A 20,540-nucleotide genomic window follows, 5' to 3' on the forward strand; every position below is an offset into this window, starting at 1 on the left:
CTTCTCCTCAGGGCTGCTTTCAATCTGTATTTGTGCTTGGGATTGCCCCATCCCAGATACAGGACCTTACACTTGGCCTTGTTGAACTTCATGAGGATTGCACAGGCCCACATCTCAAGCCTGTCCAGGTCCCTCTGGATGGCATCCTTTCCCTCCAGCATGTTGACTGCACCACACAGCTTGGTGTCATTGGCAAACTTGCTGAGGGTGCCCTCAACCCCACTGTCCATGTCACCAACAAAGATGTTAAACAGCGCTGGTCCCAATGTTGACCCCTGAGGATCACCACTTGTTACTGGTCTCCACCTGGACATCAAACCACTGACTTAAATTCTTTGAGCATGACCACACAGCCAATTCCTTATTTGCCAAGTGATCCCATCTGTCAAATCTACGTCTCTCCAATTTAGAGACAAGGATGATCCAACTTGCCCACAAGTCACCATATAACCTGCTCCAATTAACCTAGATCTTCCTGATTGGAGTGGGATAAAAATCAGGGCTAGAAAAAGTACAGGAAGTTCCTGCAGTAAGGGAGAGTTATGAGCAGCTGGAAAGAGACAGATAGAGGGAGAAAAAAGATAACCTGCCACCAAACTGTTTTGAAGAAATTAGTGTGTGTGATTCCAAGGCTGACAGCTCCCTTGCAGTGAAATGCTGCCATGAATGCTGTTTTGCTTTCTCTGCTGTGATCAGGATATCATAGTGCTAGGATCTATTTCTATAGCACATCTACAAGCTATGAACTGACAGGACTTAGCTGTTTTATAGTTGTTCATAAGGCATAGTGCAATATAGTGTTGACATATAAAACTACTCTACTTTAGAGCAATGAGCAGACTGTAGCCAGGATATTCTGGAAGAATGTCTGTTTAGTTTGATAATTGCTATTTTATCAATGAAAGATGATTGAAATGTGATCAGGAATGCAACTTAAATTCTGAAACATAATCCACTGCTATTTATATATTTGTGACATGGGGAATAGGACATTTTTTGTATTTTAGCATGGCAGCCAAGTGAACCTATCTTCTGGAACAGCAAATCATATGAAGTCATTCCATCTTTGGTCTCAAACATCACAGAATCTGTAATGACCAGAATGTCTAAATTCAGACCGTTTTTCACAAGCAGTTTATTTCTCATTCGTTAGGTAGTGAAGAAAATACATATTCTTTTCTAATTTACCCATTCTCTTAGAGAATCCACAAATGATCCACAATTTAATCATCTGTTTCAGGGTATCATGGATAACCCAATAAATCATACTGTTTTTCTACCAGTGCATAGAGAAGGACCCAGTTATTCTGATATATACCCTTATACAACTTGTTTTTGGAAAATAGTATATTTCTGGTATAACCCTAACAATAAAATAACAAATACAGCATGCTGCAAATCAATAGCAAATCAATCAGCAACAAAGCAAATGATCAGTTGAGGTGTGCTAATACACCAGTGCATGTGACCGTGCATGTATGTGCTTATGCGCAAATGCCAACAACGTGGTTGTATGACAATTTCCAAGCCTCTTCAAATGCTTTCTTCCAAGTTGGGCATGATGCCAGTTTGAAAAAGAAGACCTTTCAAGCAACTTACCTTATAGATAAAGGCTGAAGCACAGCCAATGCTAATTCTTTCTTTAGGAAAACTCCACACTATTAAAACACTGTTTAAGATCACATATAAGCCTATCAGCAGTTTTCACTGTGGGAACTTCATGCCAAAACCTGATGATAATAATTACACAGAGCTGTGAAGTTCAGGTCACTTAGGGGCAAATCAAGCAAATTTTGTACAATCATTTTAGCAGCTTTGCTGAGCTGATCTTCTAGTTAAAACTGCACTGCAGTTGTGGGAACTAAAGCTATTATTACATAATTTCCAAGGAATTTAAAGTAAGTCTGAAGCTAGCAGGGACTTGTCTGAACATGAAGGAAGAAGAAATCATCCATCTCCTAACAAGAAGACTTTTTTTTTTTTTTTTAACCTGCACAATTCTGAATTTGCATTATTTTTATTCTTGTACCAGCTACTGAAAGAAATATATCAGCCGCATGGAGACATGCCTTTCTCTGTAAGCTTCAGTTACTGCTAGCAGCTAACCAGGAATTCTGTCTCTAGTCTTTCTGAATTCCATATTTTAAATCCAGAAAAATTACTACTTATGTTCATCTATAAAATTAGGATACAAAACAGGACTGAGAGTTGCTATCAGTAGCTGTTCATTTAGTTACATTAATATTGAAAGCACTTGGGAGTTACATAATTTCTAGTCCTTCAGATGCAGAGTAATAGGATATTTACATTGCTGACACATACTGGGATATAATTTTCATCTGGACCATAATGGTAAATTTACTTGATAAGAAAGGGGAATATTTATTTCCTTTGATTACTATGCAATTGATAAGCAGAAAAGTATGTTTGACAAATACTGCTTTTCCGCATTTGGGGAAAAAAAAAAAAAAAAGGAAAAGCAACAGTTCATATATTTCTTCCATATGATAATTATTAAATTCTTTTAATTTCCAGCTGTATATAAAGACATTATTAAACAAGTCCTATTATAGATTTTTAATTATCAATTAAAATGTTATAGGTAGTTGGCATCTTAGATCTTTTCAAGTGATACCTATAGTCTGCTTGTTTCTTTCTAATAAGTCTGAGAAAACATGAAGTTTTTCAGAAATTGCAATAAAGTTGGTGTTTCTAGCTATGTTCTCTTAATTCTTAAATAAGCAGCTAGACATCTGACAGACTAAATAAAATGTTCAATGATGAATACTGATCATTAAACAATCAAAAGAGTATCAAGAGGATCATTTGATCTTGTCAAAATAGCATAATCCATTTGTTTTAATGAGGTCATAAATTTAATCAAAACAAATGTTATGAAGTTTTGGACCTCTGTGATATATCACTCAGTATCACATAATATTACATTTTTGTTAAGAAACTTGAATGAGAAAATATTAATATAGGGTATGTGCAATGGATTAAAACAGTAAGTATAATATAAATTTGTTCTTTGTCTGTCTGTACTGAAACAAGATCCCTCAGGAATCATACCTTGGCCTTATATGACTCACTTCTTACTAGGCACTTACCTAGGCCTGTATTCACTTGTACACTGTGTGATCTCAGACAAATATTATAATACAATCCCATGTATGGAAGCTAAATCCAAGTAAAATCAAATTAGATTTGTAGACACAATAGTTAAGAATGAGGACAATTAGTCACTGGAGATACTTCCCAAGGTACACAGTCAACAACTCTTCAACCAATATTTTTAAATCAATACTTGGTATTTTTCTAAAATAATTGTGGAAGTTCAAATAAAGATATCTCGTGGGAATCAGTCCAATGAACTACATAGGAGAAAGATTGAAAAATCACAATATGTTATTAATCTTCTAGTGACAGTTTACCCACTAGTGGCACCTATATGTTGGGTTCTGTGCTTGTGTCAATCTCACAGTTTCAAACATCTATTATTTTAGATAACACTTTCCAAACCTTTTTTCCCCTAAAGTATTATTTATTTTCTTTATTTTTAAAGCATTCAGCTACTTCTAAGAGAAGACACTGGAAAATTGATATTTACTGCAGTATAAGTATTTCTTGAATTATTGGTTATCTTAGATACTGAAAAAAATGATTAAAGAATGGACATTGATGACAATGTGAGTGTTATTTTTTGATTTGGCTATGTCTTTGAGTTTTAAAAATTTGAGGTATAGTGCTGTGAGAACAGCCTTTTTTTACCCCCTATTCGCATCTGGAAGAAAATAACTTTGAGATGCATGCTGCTGCTTTTAATTGTGGAAGTCTGCTGTTGGTAGTGTATATACATATATATACACATATATATGTATATACACCTATATATATATGTAACATCAATGGCAAGATTTCCAAGATCAAATACAAGATTTGGTCCTTTATATACAAAATCCTGGATACAGGATTTTACATGTTGCAAAAATCATTCATCTTTGAAAGTAGAAAGTTATCCACTGAACACAAGATTGAACAATATGCAAGATAAGCGTTTGTGTACTTAACATGAATTCACCTCTGCTTAGAAGTGACAATTCTCAGGTCAGTCAGTTTTTTATGAAAAATAATACTGTCTACACTTAGAAAATATAAAAGCAGCCCTGACTGGTTACACCATTGTAAAGCATGGAAAAAAACAAAGCCAAAAGCTTTATTTTAAGCAACCAGACATAAACCGTAAAAACAGAACATTAAAGTTGTACTGCTAAGTTTTCAAAAACCGAGACAAAGGTAGTCAAGTATGCATATTAAGTCTTAATTTTGCCCCTTGTGAATATGCATTATTAAACATTTTTTAATGTTCTTGCAATGTACCGTATCTTGTGTGCGAATTTGCATTTTCTGGAAGTCATTTGAAATGAGTGAAATAAAGCTTTGAAAAGCTGTTTACTAAGTATGCCACATTCTAATTGTAAAATTGGGTATCTTAATTATGCCATTATGGTATATACATGTAATTAGGCAATATGGATATTTAATTTTGTGTTGATTATCATGTGCAATTATGAACTGAGTAATCTTAGGAAATTGTGGCCAAGATTGGCACATTGAGCAGTTTGAAAGTTCTCCATCCTACTTTTTGTTTTTCTGTAAACGTGCCCTAGAATATAAACTGTGTTAATATGCTAATGTCTCACCTCAGATCATGTACTGTATAAACAGCGGCATGCAATGGGCAGCATGGAGTTAGGACGACGGTTCCTTCTCATGCTATACGGCAACAGTTCACTGGATTTGTATTTGTACAAAATTGTGAAATTTGTATTGCATAGGGTTTCCTCATACATCCTGAACATGGCCTGACTGCATTGAAGCTTTTTTACACTTTTTTATATAGTAATCTTGCTATCACTCATACCCATTGACTTGATCTTTGAATGTAAACCCCTCTTAAAAATCTGGCCCAAGTAGTGGCAATAGAAATATAAAGGTGTACATCAATATTTGCTGAAAAATTAGCACTCAAACTAGTCCTGAAAATATCCTAAGTGAAAATATCTTCAGACCAACATGAGGACCAATAGATTCTCTAGCTTTGCCAGTTCAGATAAAATTAAGGAAGGCAGACATCTGCCTGACACTGACTGAAACACCTGGTTTAGACTACAGTGACTTAGATACAAGACAAAGTTTAACAGCCTATAGCTTTCATATGGGTCTTTATCTGAGCCCTGTGTAGATGCAGTCTAAGCTGCAGTTACTGCAGTGTCAATAGAGCTCCACAAAGAGCAGATGCAAGACAGTGCAGCACCTTAGAAAGAGCAGATAAAGGCTGACCTGTGGTGGTGGTACCAGGAGGCATCTGTGTATTATGACACCACTCAAAATTCCCTTTGCCTACTAACTGCAAACCATGGTCTGCTGGGCCACAACATTCAACCTGCTGGAGAAAGGACATATCTGAAAATTCGCTAATTAGCTTGTATTCATATGCATTCGTTACATAATTCAGCACCTGCCTGATCGCAGACTGCAAGAAATTGTAATTAGAAATTATAATTAGAAATTTAGATCATTTTAGTTAATAATAATCTTGGATAGGAGATGTATGCCTGTCCTACCCAAATAGGGTACATCATCAATAGGTATGTATGGCAGCTGAAATTGAGTGGCCAGGAACATGAACTGAGGTGCCTACAAAGCAAATAATCCCAGAAAGAAAGTAGGCAAAACTGTTGCCTGTGAATGTTGTGGGCTCTGGATGAACTGTAGCCCATGTGAATATATGGGGTGTCTGCATTCTTCCCCATTCTTGATAAGCATTAGTATTTAGCGTGGAAGAAGAGGTGGGTGGTTAATCTTATTTCCTACTGCATGCATAAGAGATGAGTCCAAACAATTCTCATCATTTTGTGTCAGTGCATCATTTAACTTTTAACCAAAAAAAAAGGGCGAGTGGGAGGGTTAGTGTTTTCACCTATGGTTTATTGACCATGGGTTGAGAACTAATATCTGTAACAGCTCTAATGCATATATAAATATATATATATTTTTTTCAGTGGCAGTGAAAACAATTTTCCTGCAAATAATTTAATACCAGATAATTGTTCCTACTCACTACTCAGTCTGTGTCTGTTTTGCTGCTAATTAGCAGATCACGCTTTTTTGAAGATATATCACCTTTGGTTACAGTTATGAGCTTCACTCAGAGGGGTGCTGTCTTCTGCATCTATCTCAAACCAGGCACTGGCAGGAAAGCAAACATATGATTTGCTAGGCTCATGATCCCAGATAAGAGCAGAAAAAAGCAAATTTCTATTAGTGTCTCACACTTGCAAGTGCCACAGCTTCTGGCTTGGGAGCTACCAGCTGAAACATCACTTTATGGTGATGATATGTCCAAAGAGAAGAATTAGTATTTGCAACAAGAGAACAGGGGTTGGCATGTGTTACTGTTATAATTCAGGACTGCAGCACGGCACAAAATTCAGTCTGACATTGAATTGTTCTTTTTAAGATAGACCTCATACCGCAAGCAACCTCACCTTGCAAGCAACCAGACAGAATGTAGAGTGTTTTCGCACTCTCTCGTGAATTTCTAGTTGGTGGCTAATGATGAATTGTTACCTGTACATAATGAAGTTATTTTCAACAGGGTGAATAGTATGAGTAAACATCTAGTAAGGTGTATGTATAAGTCAAATGGAGTCATAACAATTAGTGTTAGCTTATAGGATTATTTTAGGTCAAAAAATTATCTTTCCTAATGATAATTTTGTTTGTATTCAATTTTGAACAAATAACAAAAATCAGTCCTGTTGGAAACAAGATGTCTGGGACATGTTTCTTGTTTACACTATGTATGACACCAACAATGCAAATTGTATTTAAAGGGAATGAATATTCTATATGCCTCTGCTTTAAGTCTACTTTATACTACCAGACTGGTATTAAGGGGCGTTTGGGAATCATTGAAGAAATCTCGAAAGTTGCTAAGGGAAAATATATCATATTCACTTTGGTTTTCATAAGATATGAAGCCAAACTTAACAAGCATTATCTTTAATCTTCTCTTCCCCAAGGTAACGTATAGGAAGTACAACACAAACAAAATTCAAAACCAAAATGGGTTTGGACACAAAATGTTACCCAAGTGCATAGTCAAGAACATCACTGTAAACTTCTGCATGAAAAGTGCATTTGCTTTTCTGCTGTAAATGGTTATCAGAGAAGAGCAAGTGCCTAAATGCAGAAAGTATGTGTCATATTGTCTATTTTGATGCTGTAATGACATGTTCTAATGACTACGGAGCATGTACCTGAAGACATTTTATCTAAATATATGAATCCATTCAATCTTATAAGAAAAGTTTCTAGCGGATCAAGAGGCAAAATTACTTATTTCGGTAAGAACTGGTTAGAATAAAAAAATGTGTTAAAACAGATATCAATGAAAATGAAAATTCAATGAAAATGAGAAGTAAATAAGTCTGCCTTTTGAAAAAAAAATCACTACTAAATCACTCATATTTGATTTAAATGGCGAACTAAGTAAAAAAAAATGATATCCTTTTTGGAGTTTGTAAGAATTTTGCTTTTTGTTAAGAAAAACAAAATCACCTTTGGAAAGCAAACATTTTATTTCAGAATTTTCATTCCCACAAAAGATCAAATGCATTAAAATTATGCCTCCCTTCTCCCCCAATTAAAATGTTTCTCTCTTTTCTTCTCACAAAAAGCTATAAACCAACAAATATCTGTAATTCAACTCAGCAATTGAGAATTAGGAAGTGCAGTACAAGAGATACCATAATTTGCACTGCAGCACAAAACCAAAATCCTTTTTGCAGGTGAAATTTTAAAATGCCATCATTTTATGATAACTGTATCAGGCAAAGTGTGTCAGATAAATTCCATCTTTGGTTATTATTCCGCGTTTAGCTGTTTAGCTAAGTTGCACTTTTTTTTTTTTTAAGAATAAAACATTATTTATTTCTAAATTAATATGTATTATTTTTGAATATCATTATTAGGTAATTGATTTTATGTTCACCTGAGGTGACTGATGGCATTATAGATGAATATGAAGTGCTCATTAAGTAAACAGCATATTAGTTCTTTTACAAGCATTGAGGACAAAATATATACTGTGCTCTGTAAAGTTTGAGTAACACATAGCCTGAAAATGTGGTAGCATTTATCTTGTTTAAAAGAAACGTAGAACCTACGATAGTGTAACAATTTGCATAGATTACTAGTATGTCTTTTAAGACCTATATTTAAAATATATATATATTTGCATGTATAAACCACTTCCTTCTATTCACATAACGTGCCATCGTTTTGTTGCCATTACTGCACAATGTTGAAAAAATCAGCCCCAAACAACCTACTTCTGAATTATGGAATTTAATTTCCAACTAAAATCATGTCAAGTCATGTCAGACACTGCAGAGAAACAGCAAGAGATGCCTCTTTCTCTGTTTTGTGTTAGTCTCTCTCTCTCTCTTCATCTATCTAATATACAATACATATTCTAATATTTTCTGCACATTAACGGGAGTTTTACTGGACTTGTAATGATTTGATCATGAAATATTCACCAACATATGTAGATAACTTCTTGAATGCTCAATATTAAGACAAGTCCAGCAGAATCAAAAAGAACTGAGGACAGATCCCACCAATGCTTAGAAGAATTCTAGATCAAGCCCTGTTTAAAACAAAACCAAAATCTATTTGCAGATATGATGCTCACTCAGAAATTAGTGAAACGAGCACCCTTAGCATAAGATTCAAATAAATGCCTCATCTTGTACAACCATATACAACTAACATGACCTAACATGTTAGAAAATAATAAATGTGATTTGGTAAGTTATTTTGTAAGAGCACAGATCTGGATTTTCAGATGCTCACTTTGTGTTTTACTTGGCTCAGACCACTCTGCTTTAAAGTCTTGTGCCATGATGGAATGATAATTGGGCGTTGATGAAAAACATCAATCATCATTGTATTGTGATTCGAGTTATATTTGTTTTAAAGTTGAGCAGTAAGATGTTGTGAAATAAACCATATGGGTTTGGTGATTGCACTTTAAAAGCTCCTTCATTTCCAGTCCAAGTGTGAATCATTCCTTAAATCAATAGAGCTTATTGAAACTCTAGGATTACCTGAAAGGGTTTTGAAGAGTTTGTCAGTAAAGGAAAAATATTCTGACTCTTTTCTAGTACATATCTCTTTGTGCTCCATATCCTCCCTAATACTTCTGAACCCTTACTGTGGACATTTTCCCAACATTCCTGCTGGGACAAGCCAGACTGATTTTGAAGTTTTGTTTAGCAAAGTCATTCAGAGGAAGTGTTCTGTTATCAGTAATTTAAAAGATTCATCCAAAAAGAAATGAAAATAAACACAAAATGCCCAAAGTTTCATTGATCTTTTAGGCATATTTATACCAGTTACTTCAGATTACTGGGAGGAGATTAATTTTTGCCTGTGGTTGAAAACAAGTATCTAATTACATAAAAGGGATTATATAAAGCTGGCGCTGTTTTATATATGAAACTATTTTGAGTGTTACATACATGATAACCAGACATTAACATCACAAGTGATTGATTGCTAGGACAGGGCTGAGGCTTGTTAGTTGTTTAGATGACCCAGAAAGTCCAGAGTAAATGAGAGCCTTACAAATGGTGGTTACAGATGATGTAACTAATATGTAATGCAGCTGGTGTAGAAAACTATAGCTTCAATGAGGGATACAGGTGCTCTCTTCCTTCTTTAACCACAAAGAGCGCAGACTTAAAATTAATTAAAAATTGTTTTCTACTGTTGCTATGTGTAGGTTTCAATGTAAGAAACTTACACTAATATGAAGTTATTTCACTTCAGTGCCCGGCAGGAGCCCATCCTCTCTTTCTGCTTTTTCATATCTAGCATGCTAAAACTTCTGAGGCTAATACCAGTAAACACCCAGTGATCTGGAGTTTCTGAGATTGGGGTGGGATTCTTAGGTCAAGTAGATCATACATATATGATGATCTTAAATAGACATTTATGTAGGTTGAAAGGCATTAGTTTCAGAGCTGAAGAGCTTCACGGAGAAGTGTGAAGAGGAGGGATTATCAATTTAGGCTTTTGTTCTGTGGTGTGCCTACACTATAGAAACTAAGCTGCTGTGTGAAAGTGAGTCAGGAAGTTTTGACTAGGGAGCTTGGCTGATCAGAGCCAAATGCGAAGAGAGCTAAGTAAAGCGACAAATGAGCTGGAGAAGTGTGTTGCAACTGGTAAGTGAACAAATGCATTTGAAGAAGGTGTTGAGAGAGAAGTAAACAGAGTGATTCAGCAGGAATCTTTCCTATTCTTTACTGCAAAATGTCTTCAATCTTCACTCACCTTTTTTCATCCACTTGTCATCCATCTTCCCTTGTTCCCACTAAAACACTTCTCTTTAACCTCCTCCTCCTTGATTACAGTGTCCTTGTTTTCCATTCTGAAACTACAATGAACATGCATGGGAATGTGTGGTTCAGACTATTGGCTACAGCCCCTCACTTATTTTGGCTACAGAAACTACTGTTAATTTTTATGTTCCTCTAACTGCTATCTCGTAATGAACACAAAGCACTTTCAAAAGTATGAAATTAATTAATGATCCCTCATGAGACTTTTGCCTATTTTTGCTTTAAAGTTTACACTAATTTCAGCTTGGGTCAGAAGGCTGAAATTATCTGTAAGGGTCATATGAGTCAAAATTCTCAGCTTTTAGAATTCAAGAATCACCTGCGTTTGCAGGGAAAAAAAAAAAAAAGGCAACTTGTACAATGTTGACAATTGTGTTTTCGTGGATAAGCAAATAACAATGAGGCTTAACTTCTGGTATTCATATATTACTTCAGATTTCCCCAATTGTCTCAGAGCTTTCCTGCATGAGTGAGAAGGGGTGTGCACATGTTCTAGGTCCTTTAGAAATTCAGCAAACACCTAACGTGCAGCGAAGTTCTGAATACTGTCAATAAGTGTATAAGATCCTCAGAATGATAAAGGTAGTTCTCAGTCACTTCAAATCAGCTTTTCAGAAGAGCTTGGCTCTTACCTAACCTTAACTACAGTTAAGATTTTGAGTAGTGTTAAGAAGCAAGAAACTCCGACTGACCAGGCTTTCAAAAAGACTTACCAAGACCTAAGCTTTTCATATAATGCCCACTTAAACTGATCCTAAGCAGAGGTTGAGCTTGTCTTGAGTACATGACAGTAAGTATCACTTCTGTTTCATAGATATGTCGACCTTCAAGATGTCTTTGACAAGAGGGGGAAATTTCTTCATTAAAAATAAGTTTTGACTTTGAATACTAGGCTTCCTTCCATGCCTTTGCATGAACTTGAAATTTTAACTTGAAAATAACTCTCTTGAGGCATAAGTGTATAGTTTCTATGCCTAGGCATGCTAAGCCTTGGCAATTCTGTTTTTATTTATCTGGACTGGATTTTATTGTGTTCATTTATGTCATATTATCCACCTTGTATATTGCATGTACGTTTTTATTATTATTATTATTTTTTTCAAGTGGTATGGTAAACCAGGCTAGCAGAGACATGATTTCTATTACCTCCTTCATATGAAAGAGGAACAGACCTAACCAAAATCACCAACTGTGGTTTGTTGCAGTGACATTACAAATCATGGTGATGACCTCTAAAAGAGTTTGCTCTACTTTAATCAATAATCAGTATACCCTCATTATGTTTACCTTTTTATGCTATAGACAGTAAGAGGATTAGTCACTCCTTAATCACTCTGAAGCATATTTTTAAAGGATTTCAGGGTAGATATTCAGTCCAGAAAACTGGTTCTAAAAATACCTTTCAGTTTTTAAGAAATTCTGTTGTTTTTACAAAGTCTAAACAAATGACATCTCTATGTTTTCCAAAATATAATAAACCAAACTAAAATATCCACAAACTTTCCCCATATCCTGTTAAGCAATCTTCATTTTCTTGAAACATAACCTCATAATGAAAAACTGAGTCTGAAAAGGCAGGGTGGGGGAGGGAAAAAAAAGACATTCAGTTTAAGAAACATTTGCTTCTGTGTATTCAGGCCTGCAGAAAGTGCTTGGCCTCTTTACCTATCTGTAAACACAGTCAAAATGCCCCAAGGTATTAAAACCCAACGTGTCAGCAAATACTAGGAGTCAGGTGTTTAGTGCTCTGGATGCATGGATGCTTGAGATTTTGCCAGGCACCACTGAACAGCTTTCATCTGTGCATAGTTAATAATGTGACAAAATATGCTGAATAAGAACAACGGTGGAAGCAAGACAATAAATAGTCTCTCACTTAGCTGGGATTCAGTAATTTTTACTGCCCACAGCACAGTGGTCTCAAAATATCTTTTTTTTTCCAGTGTGATTGGTTCAGCCTACATAAGCTGTAAGCATTGATCTTACAGCTGAGTTTGGAGAACTTACACTGTAGGGACCATTAGCAATTTTTGTTCTTCCATTAACGAAGTGCAAACATCCTCATAGTTCTTAGTTTTCTCCAGCTTCCCAAATAGTCTTCACTATCCCAAGCTCTTTGGAGTTTATTGCTCTTGTCCTCCATATACACTCTTGCTATTTTCAAGGGTCCTGAAAATTTCTTTCTCAGCTTCCTCTCTTAATTGTAGAAACCAGGTGCAGTCAAACGATCATGGCTGAGGCTACTTTGAGCATCACAGAAGGAATAAGGGGAAGTGAAATGTTTGTGAACAAGTGTCAAGAAAACTTAACAACTAATGTGTAAATGAAGTTATAGAGATGCTAAGTGAAAACCACTGTCATTCTAAAAAGAATTATACCCTCCTTGAGATAAGTATCACTGTATATCTCCCTTTTCTTTTAGTCTTCCCTTGGTATCTTCTACTAGCTGAAGCATCAGAAAAAGGAAATAAAAACTAAATCTTTCTGAAAATACTATAATTTTTCCCAAGAATCAGGGGAAGAGACCACAGAACCGAGAACGAAAATGGGTATAGCAGACAGCTAACCACAAAGTAAGATGAAAGAGAGTCTTACGGATTTGTGGGGGAGCAACATCAATCAGGCCATTTTTGTTAGACCACAGGAGCCCAACTGACCTTTGCTGGACACAGCATTGCAGATCAGGTGGAATTTAGGTATGATTTAGTCTGTTGAAAGAGTTGTTTATAAAACTTGTTTTTATATCTAAGTTGTGTGGTTTTGGGGGGAAACATTTTTCATAATGGGTAGCAGCTTTTGTGCATGGACCCTCTTTTGCTCATTTAAAAGCCATGCACCAATTCAGCATACATCTTTGAAGAGTAGTTGATGCAGACACATCCTCATCTGCCAATTCTGCTACAGGTGTTACTGCTGGAAGAAAAGTGGGACTGGCAACTGGCACCAATAACATCTTAAACTACTGAGAACAGAGCCACCAGCGGTGACTGGTCAAAACCCTGTGACACACGAAGAATTGCAGTGGAAGCAACTAAAACCCAACAAGTATAATGTGGACAACCCTATTCCAGTTCTGTGTGCCTTTGGGTAAAAATTTATATCAGCTTGAGGTAACTGATAGGAAGCCAATAAGAATGACTAGAGGGTTAGAACACAAAAGTTCTCCCCATGTTTCAGAGGAAAATTTGAACAAAGTAAATTTTCTAGTTTGAAAAATTAAGGAGGTACCCATGTGTATGTTTGAAAATCTTTTAACGCAGCTGCAAAAGGGAAGAAGAGCAACATTTCTCTGCATACCTGCGTAGGTATATAGACTTTCATTTTAGCAAGAACTATTTAGAATAGAGGCAAGGGGATGTGAATGGGACACTTTTGTCTTGAGGTACAGAAGTAGATTGTCTGGAGGAGCTGTGAAATCTTCATCACTGGAGATCCTTAAAGACAAACTAAGCCACCTTCTACTCAGAAATTTTTACCTATAGCTCATCCCTAAGGTTGGATCAATTCCTATGAAACCTGTATTTGATGGAACATGTAAATCCTCTAACAGACTTGGTTACATCATGCTTAGTCTTTGCTTCAATTTATTATTATTATTATTATTATTATTTCTTATTTTGAAAAACGTTTTGGTAAAAATGTCCATTGCCAATGATAAAACTAGCAGGGAAAATAAAGTAATAAAAAAATCCAAGGAGTGTAGCCAGTGTGGCTGTAATTTTTCCCAGTGTCTACTTTGAAGGGCTTTGCTGAGCTCCATAAAAAGATTGAAGTGAAACTGGACTGACATAGAAAATTCTTCCCACAAGGGTAATGGACAGTTTTGAGGACACTGAGATTTGGAAATCAGAGTTAGATGTGAGTGTGATGCTTGTGCAGTACAATGTTTACATTTGTAGTCATTCAAGCAACGAGAAGAAACCACTTACAGTCATGAACTGCTTTTTCAACCTACCATTTTTATATTTATGTTTAGTATAGTTGGTAGACTTGTAATCATACATGGTTCAGACATCCTGTATTTTCAGATAAAAAAGGGCCATTTTGTCACTTTGTCTGATTTCTGTATAATGCAGGTCAAAAAAGTTTACCATGCAATCAACTTCATATAGCATAAAATTTCTTATGCAATGCCTTGGAAAATTATCAAAATCAGATTTTAAGAAGTCATATGATAGAAATACCCTACTATACTTTACTAGTGATCTATCAGCCTTACTGTTAAAGAAGAACAGTACTGAATAAGCCTTTACAGCCACAAGACTCACACTTAAAGTGGTTTCATTGCTTTGCAAAGTCAATACTAATATCTTTCTCAAATGTACCTCCTAAGTTCCTATGGCAATCAACAGTGTTAGAACTAAAGTAAGTCTCCCACCTGGATTTATGTTCCTTGTCATCACTGGTATATAATCCCATGTGCTGCTTGTTAGTTTTTTCCAATTTGATAGTCTTTAAGGAGAAATATGTTCACCCACTTAAATATCTTAAAAATACAAATGCAATGTCCTGCCAAAATAAACAACAGATGCTCAAGCATACCTTGGGGTGAATACTTCAGTCAGAATAATCATTATCACATAATACACAACCACATTATCTTCATCTGTTTCTGTGGTGTATTCCCAGGAAACCTTGGCAACATATTTCATTGTACCAGGAGACAGTTGGGTTCAAGGCACGCTCGTCAAATCTTCTCATTCCCTTTTTGAAGAGATGAAAGATATACATAAACATTTATAGATAAAGCAAAAACAAACAACATGTGCAGCATATGAAATAAATTCTAGCATAATTTTACAATCATTTTTTCTACTACCACAAAGAGGACCTTAAAATGGCAAAGCCAGATGGGGATTTTGAAAAATAACCTATTAAAAAATGTGAGGATTTCAGGGTGTGTATTCAGAATATTTGAGATAACAATCATTATTGTGAAATTCAGATGCTGACATAGAACTTGGATCCCGAATAAACTTGATGTTTTTGTCTTCTTTTTCCTCATTACAGTTCACTTTCTACATATGAATCTTAAGACTTAATTATTAGTTTATGTAATTCTGTGCTGTATAATACCAAGTCCCATAACACATGAAGACTAGATTATATTGGAGAAAATGTGGGTTTCTGGACAGTGAACACTACACAATTTTTTGTGTATTGAACAGAAAATCCTTGCATTAGCTCTAAATGTTTCTTATTTTACTTATAATGCAGTGGTTTAGTAATTTTATATTATCTGTGGCACCTTCATGCCTATACTTTGAACAACCTAACAGATTTTTTTTTTCCTTACAGGTTTTAGCTGTAATATTTGGTTTATCTACCCACTATTTTAAAGGTGCTAAGGATTTGAGTCTGAGCACTGAGAAGTTTACGGTGGGTGTTGTACCAAATGCAGGTAGGTGCAACTTAATATAGGGTAGCAAATTATAGCTATGCAGAATCTAATTATCAGGTGAAAACATTTGTTGCTGAAAAAACTTACAAGAAGGTGACTAAAAGTGGCTTAGATGGTAAGATGTTTATGGCACTAACCTAATCTGTGCCTCTGGGGGAGTGGGGTATTTATAAAGTGATGCAGCTCATTCTCTTGGTTTTGAGATAGATGTGATTTCAGGGCTAAAGTATATTAAATTTACAATCTCCTTAAAATATCAAGATACAGCCCAACTAAGGTCCAGACAGAAATCTAGTCCACTTACTGCCACCACTGCTTAACCCAATTGCTAGGAATTAGTGCAAATGCTGCAGAGATCAAACCACTCACAGAAAGGCTAAGAAGTTCTAGGCTCTGCTTAGGCTGTGTTTTGTTTTTGTTTTTTGTTTTTGTTTTTTTTTTTTGAACTCACTGTAATTCCTAGCCATAGGGATACTTAGACTCAAGGAAATGGAGAAGGAACCTGAGTGGAGTTTCACAACCGATGCTCAGGCTGTGATTGTCACAATTTCAGCTGCTTCTTGGTTCACTTGGAAGTAACACTGAGCCAGATCATTCCATGGCCTGATCATCTCTTTGGCATGTGTCCAAGATGCCACATAAACAGCCTGAAAAAAAACTGTAGTCTCCTGCTCCCATGAGTGTACGCTTTGAGCATACATTACGCAGAGGCTGGATGGTGCCCCCAATATGCTGTTTGCAGTAGATATTCAGTTTATTAAGACTAGGCTCCAAATAGGGTCCCTACCTACTTTTTCCTATTTCTTGCCACTTGTCTCTTTGGAAAATGCAAATGTATCACTTAATGAGACTATACTGCTATCTGGACAGGCCTGATTATGTTTGCCTGTATTTCCCTCTGTGTATTTTCAGAAATATTGGTTAGACTGTATTCTACCCAAAGTTTTATTGTTACAGCTAGGCCCATGTACATACTTTGTGCCAGATTCTATTCTCATACTTGTCACTGAAGTCTATGAAGTTATTTTAGATTTGTACAAATATGATTCAGAACCAGAAATTATAGATCACTCCAGGCTGTCGGTGGTGATACACATTCAGATTCAGATTGTAAATATCTAGGGTGTTTTCACCCAAGGTTGACTTTGAATACAGAAGCCTTTGTAGAACTCTGACTGACACATTGATTTTAGAATTATTTTAGACAGAATAAGGAGTCAATTGGATCCAAACTTTGGTTATCACAAAATCATTTAACTGAATGAAATAAGTAGTGGGTATTGCAGGGATCAGCTCTTGGTATAAAGGACATGCATTATTTATTATTATTATTATTACGTTATTATTTATTATTATTATTTATCATTATTATTTATTATTTTGGTTATCAAGAAGATAATCATAATTTTCATGGTAAACAGTAGGTGCAGAAGAGTTTGTAAGATGAAAAATAATGAGGAGCTAGGGCAAGTTACTATTACAGAGAATTATGTATAATTTAAATGTTTGTGTTTCAGCCAAAAGCTTTTCTGTGTATCAAAATGCAATAGAGGGTATTTGGGAACCAAGATTGCAGATGAGCGTAACGGGACAGGAAACAGCCTTGGGAAGCAATGAAACACATAAGAATTGAGCATTCAGAGCAATTAATGTCCCTCAGTATGAGTGAATTGTTAATGAAAAACTATGACGAAAAAGGATCCATGTGATTCTTGGTTATTTAAGAGAGAGTACCAGGTGGAAGCAGACAAACAATATTACTTCTAGTATAGCACTGTTATATTAGATTAGTGTATCAGTGCTATCAGAATCTAGAAGAATGCAGATATATTAAAAATATCAAACACTCCTGAAGAGAAACTTGAGAATATAAAGTCTATAATATAAGTTAAAAGGAGCACAGTTTCTGTGAACTTCTTAGTTCATAGAAGACATTCCCTGTGTTCAGGTGATACTGAGGAGAACTTTGATACTGAAAGAGAAGAAAAATGTAACAAGGATTAGCAAAGTAAGGCTCAGTCAAACTGAACTTCAAAGGAAGGTGCCCTCCTAACAGTAGTTAAACATGGAAATAGCTTACAGCAAAAAGGCTGCAGACACTAGATTACTTGGAATCATTAGAACAAGATTGTAGTTTGTTTTTAAGGACAAGAAGTTAAACTTCTTGAAGAAAATCTATGTCAGGAAAAGTCAGAGGGGTTAGGGGAGTGAGGTGATCACAATGGTTCTTTTGGCCTTGACATCTCATTTTGCACTTCAGGGAACTTCCTTCTTCTTTCCATTCTTCTAGCAGTCAAAAGAGAACATACAGTTGGCGTTGTCCACAGAAAACACATGACAATAATTACGATCAAGCATAGCATGCTTCAGTATTTCAGGCAGTAATATGCAAGAGGAAATTCATCATTTTTTTTACTTGTATTTTTGAGTTGCTTTGTCAGGCCACATTTTAGTTTGAATCTGCAAGATAGGTCAGATTAAAATTCAGAGAATGTATAAGGAATCTTTCTAGTTTGCTGGACAATGCTGGTGTCCATCCATATGTCAGAGCTCAAACTGATTGTCCTGACTTGAACCAGTACTACATTCTGATTTTACAGACTAGATTGGCCTATTGGTTTTTGTTATTGCTGTTTCACGGTTTTGTGTTTGTTATTGAGGAGGAGAGGTTGTTTATTTACTTGTAATTTTCTTTCCTTTGTGGCATGGGATATGAATCATCCCGATCAGATCATCTGTACATCCCTTACTTAATGAGCTCCTTGCTGTTCAGAAGCCTCAGGCCTTGGTGGAACCTGCATCTTTCCTTTTCACTGCTGGGAGATCACACTTGTTTCAGCTCTCAAAAGTAAAAATGTTTTTGTTTAACTCCGTTTGTTGGCCTTAGCATAAACTAACGGGGTAAAACTTAATGGGTTGCAAATGCAGGAAGCTGGAATGCATGATATAAAGGTCTCAACTGGTCTTAAAACTTGCAGACTGTCTTGCAGTTATATGTCTAGTCCCTCTTAGAAATGTGTTTTTCTTGTGTATTTATGTGATACCTCAATTATTTTATTAAAAGGAAGAAGAAATTGTAATACACTGCATGTGAAAGCTGTGAAAATATTGGTAATATTAAGAGTTTCAAAGAACTTTTTAATTCATTCTTTAGGACACAAACTAAATCTGTCAGCAACTTAATAGCCATCCTGCTTTCACATTATGTCATCCCATACGGCACATGAATTATATATTTGCATTATGCAACTCTAACATATAATATTTATACAATCTGTTTCCCCCATTGGTTACTTAGTTTTATAGTCCCCTATTTAAATTAAATTTAGCTGTTAAATACATGTTACTGAATTTCTTACTATCACTTCATCTGTGGCATGGAAAAACAATAATGGATCTTTTTTAAAAAACAACAAATATATACAAAAAAAGAAAAACTTAAACAGGAAGCTCACTACCTGTTTAGGAATCTAAAACACTCCCTGCTCCAAAGCCAAAATATTAATATTCATAGCTCTTACAGGTAAGATTTTTGTCAGTAGGCTGTGTTTGCCCACATTGATTAAGCCCCTTCCTCAATACCATACATTTTGAATTTGTTTATACTTATTAAACTCTTTCCCCCGTATCATACATATAGAGTTTGCCCATATTTATTAAACACTTTCCACAATACCATATATTTTGAGTAAAAAAGATTTAAATGTGACTTTTAAATAAAAAATGAATGCATGGATTAAAATGTATGCAGTATTTCTTGTCTTTTAAGGCCTACACAGAAAGTTCTATATATTCCCAACTAAGATGGAATGAACACGTAACAGATCAAGAATGTATCACATGAATGTGTCTCTCTAAGCAAAGTATGAAATTATGTGCTCAGTAAATACAGAAATAAAATTAATTTTATTTAAATTTATTGCTGCAAAAGGTGTCAGTATCTATAATCCATATACAATATACATCCATCCATACCTATTCAAACACATACTTATATATAACTCATGGTAATAACAGATATTTTCCCATTGGGTTTCTAATTTCTTTCATTGCTGTAGGCATCTTTTTTTAAAAAACAAGTATTCTGCAGGTGCACACAGCCATAAAGAATCTTAGTCAAACGTGTTTCCTTGAGTGGCTACTTTATTCTAAACAATTTTGGTAACCAAACTTCTCAAAAGTAAACAGAAAACCAAATCCATCTTTTTCTTTCATATCATTTTGTAGCTAGGTGGTAGAAATGCAGAATGCAAAAACTTTTTTGAAATTGAAAAAGTTATATAATTACAGGAAAGAAAATCTTTGGATTTTACTTTGCTTTTTTAGTCTTGATGTTTTCTGAAATGGCCAAGTCATTAAAACCCTTCAAGTGAGAGATTGCTGAGGATGTAGCAGCCTTGATGAGACTTAGTACTATTCTACAACACACAGGTATATTATTTTGAACACGCTTCTTTATTTTCAATTCTCTCCACAGCAGCAAGAAATAGAAAATATCAGCATGGGAAACTTTGTGTAGCATGAAATTCTGGCAATATATTGATGAGTCAGAAGATTCAATTTCCTGTAGCCAAGGCGAATATAATTTGTGGGACTACTTTCAATTTATGCTTCATTGCATTATTCCTTCCTTGATAGATAATAAAGCTGTTTTTATTTATTTT

At 35.3% G+C, this 20,540-nt stretch overlaps 1 long non-coding RNA gene across 2 annotated transcripts in view; it reads left to right on the forward strand.

Annotated features, from left to right (window-relative positions):
* LOC310888586 overlaps positions 1-20,053 on the forward strand; it is a 34,281-nt gene extending 14,228 nt beyond the window's left edge. Inside the window, exons 1-4 of one of the 2 annotated variants that reach the window (XR_014575950.1) lie at positions 8,076-10,298; positions 13,380-13,585; positions 15,774-15,876; positions 18,607-20,050. This is a non-coding gene — a long non-coding RNA (uncharacterized lncRNA). Of the gene's footprint in view, positions 1-8,075; positions 10,299-13,379; positions 13,586-15,773; positions 15,877-18,606 lie in introns of those variants that run through there. The other variant, XR_014575949.1, reaches the window with a different exon arrangement.
* The last annotated feature ends 487 nt before the right edge of the window (positions 20,054-20,540 follow it).

This window comes from Anser anser (assembly GCF_964211835.1).
Source record: "Anser anser genome assembly, chromosome: 1".
Lineage (NCBI taxonomy): Eukaryota > Metazoa > Chordata > Aves > Anseriformes > Anatidae > Anser > Anser anser.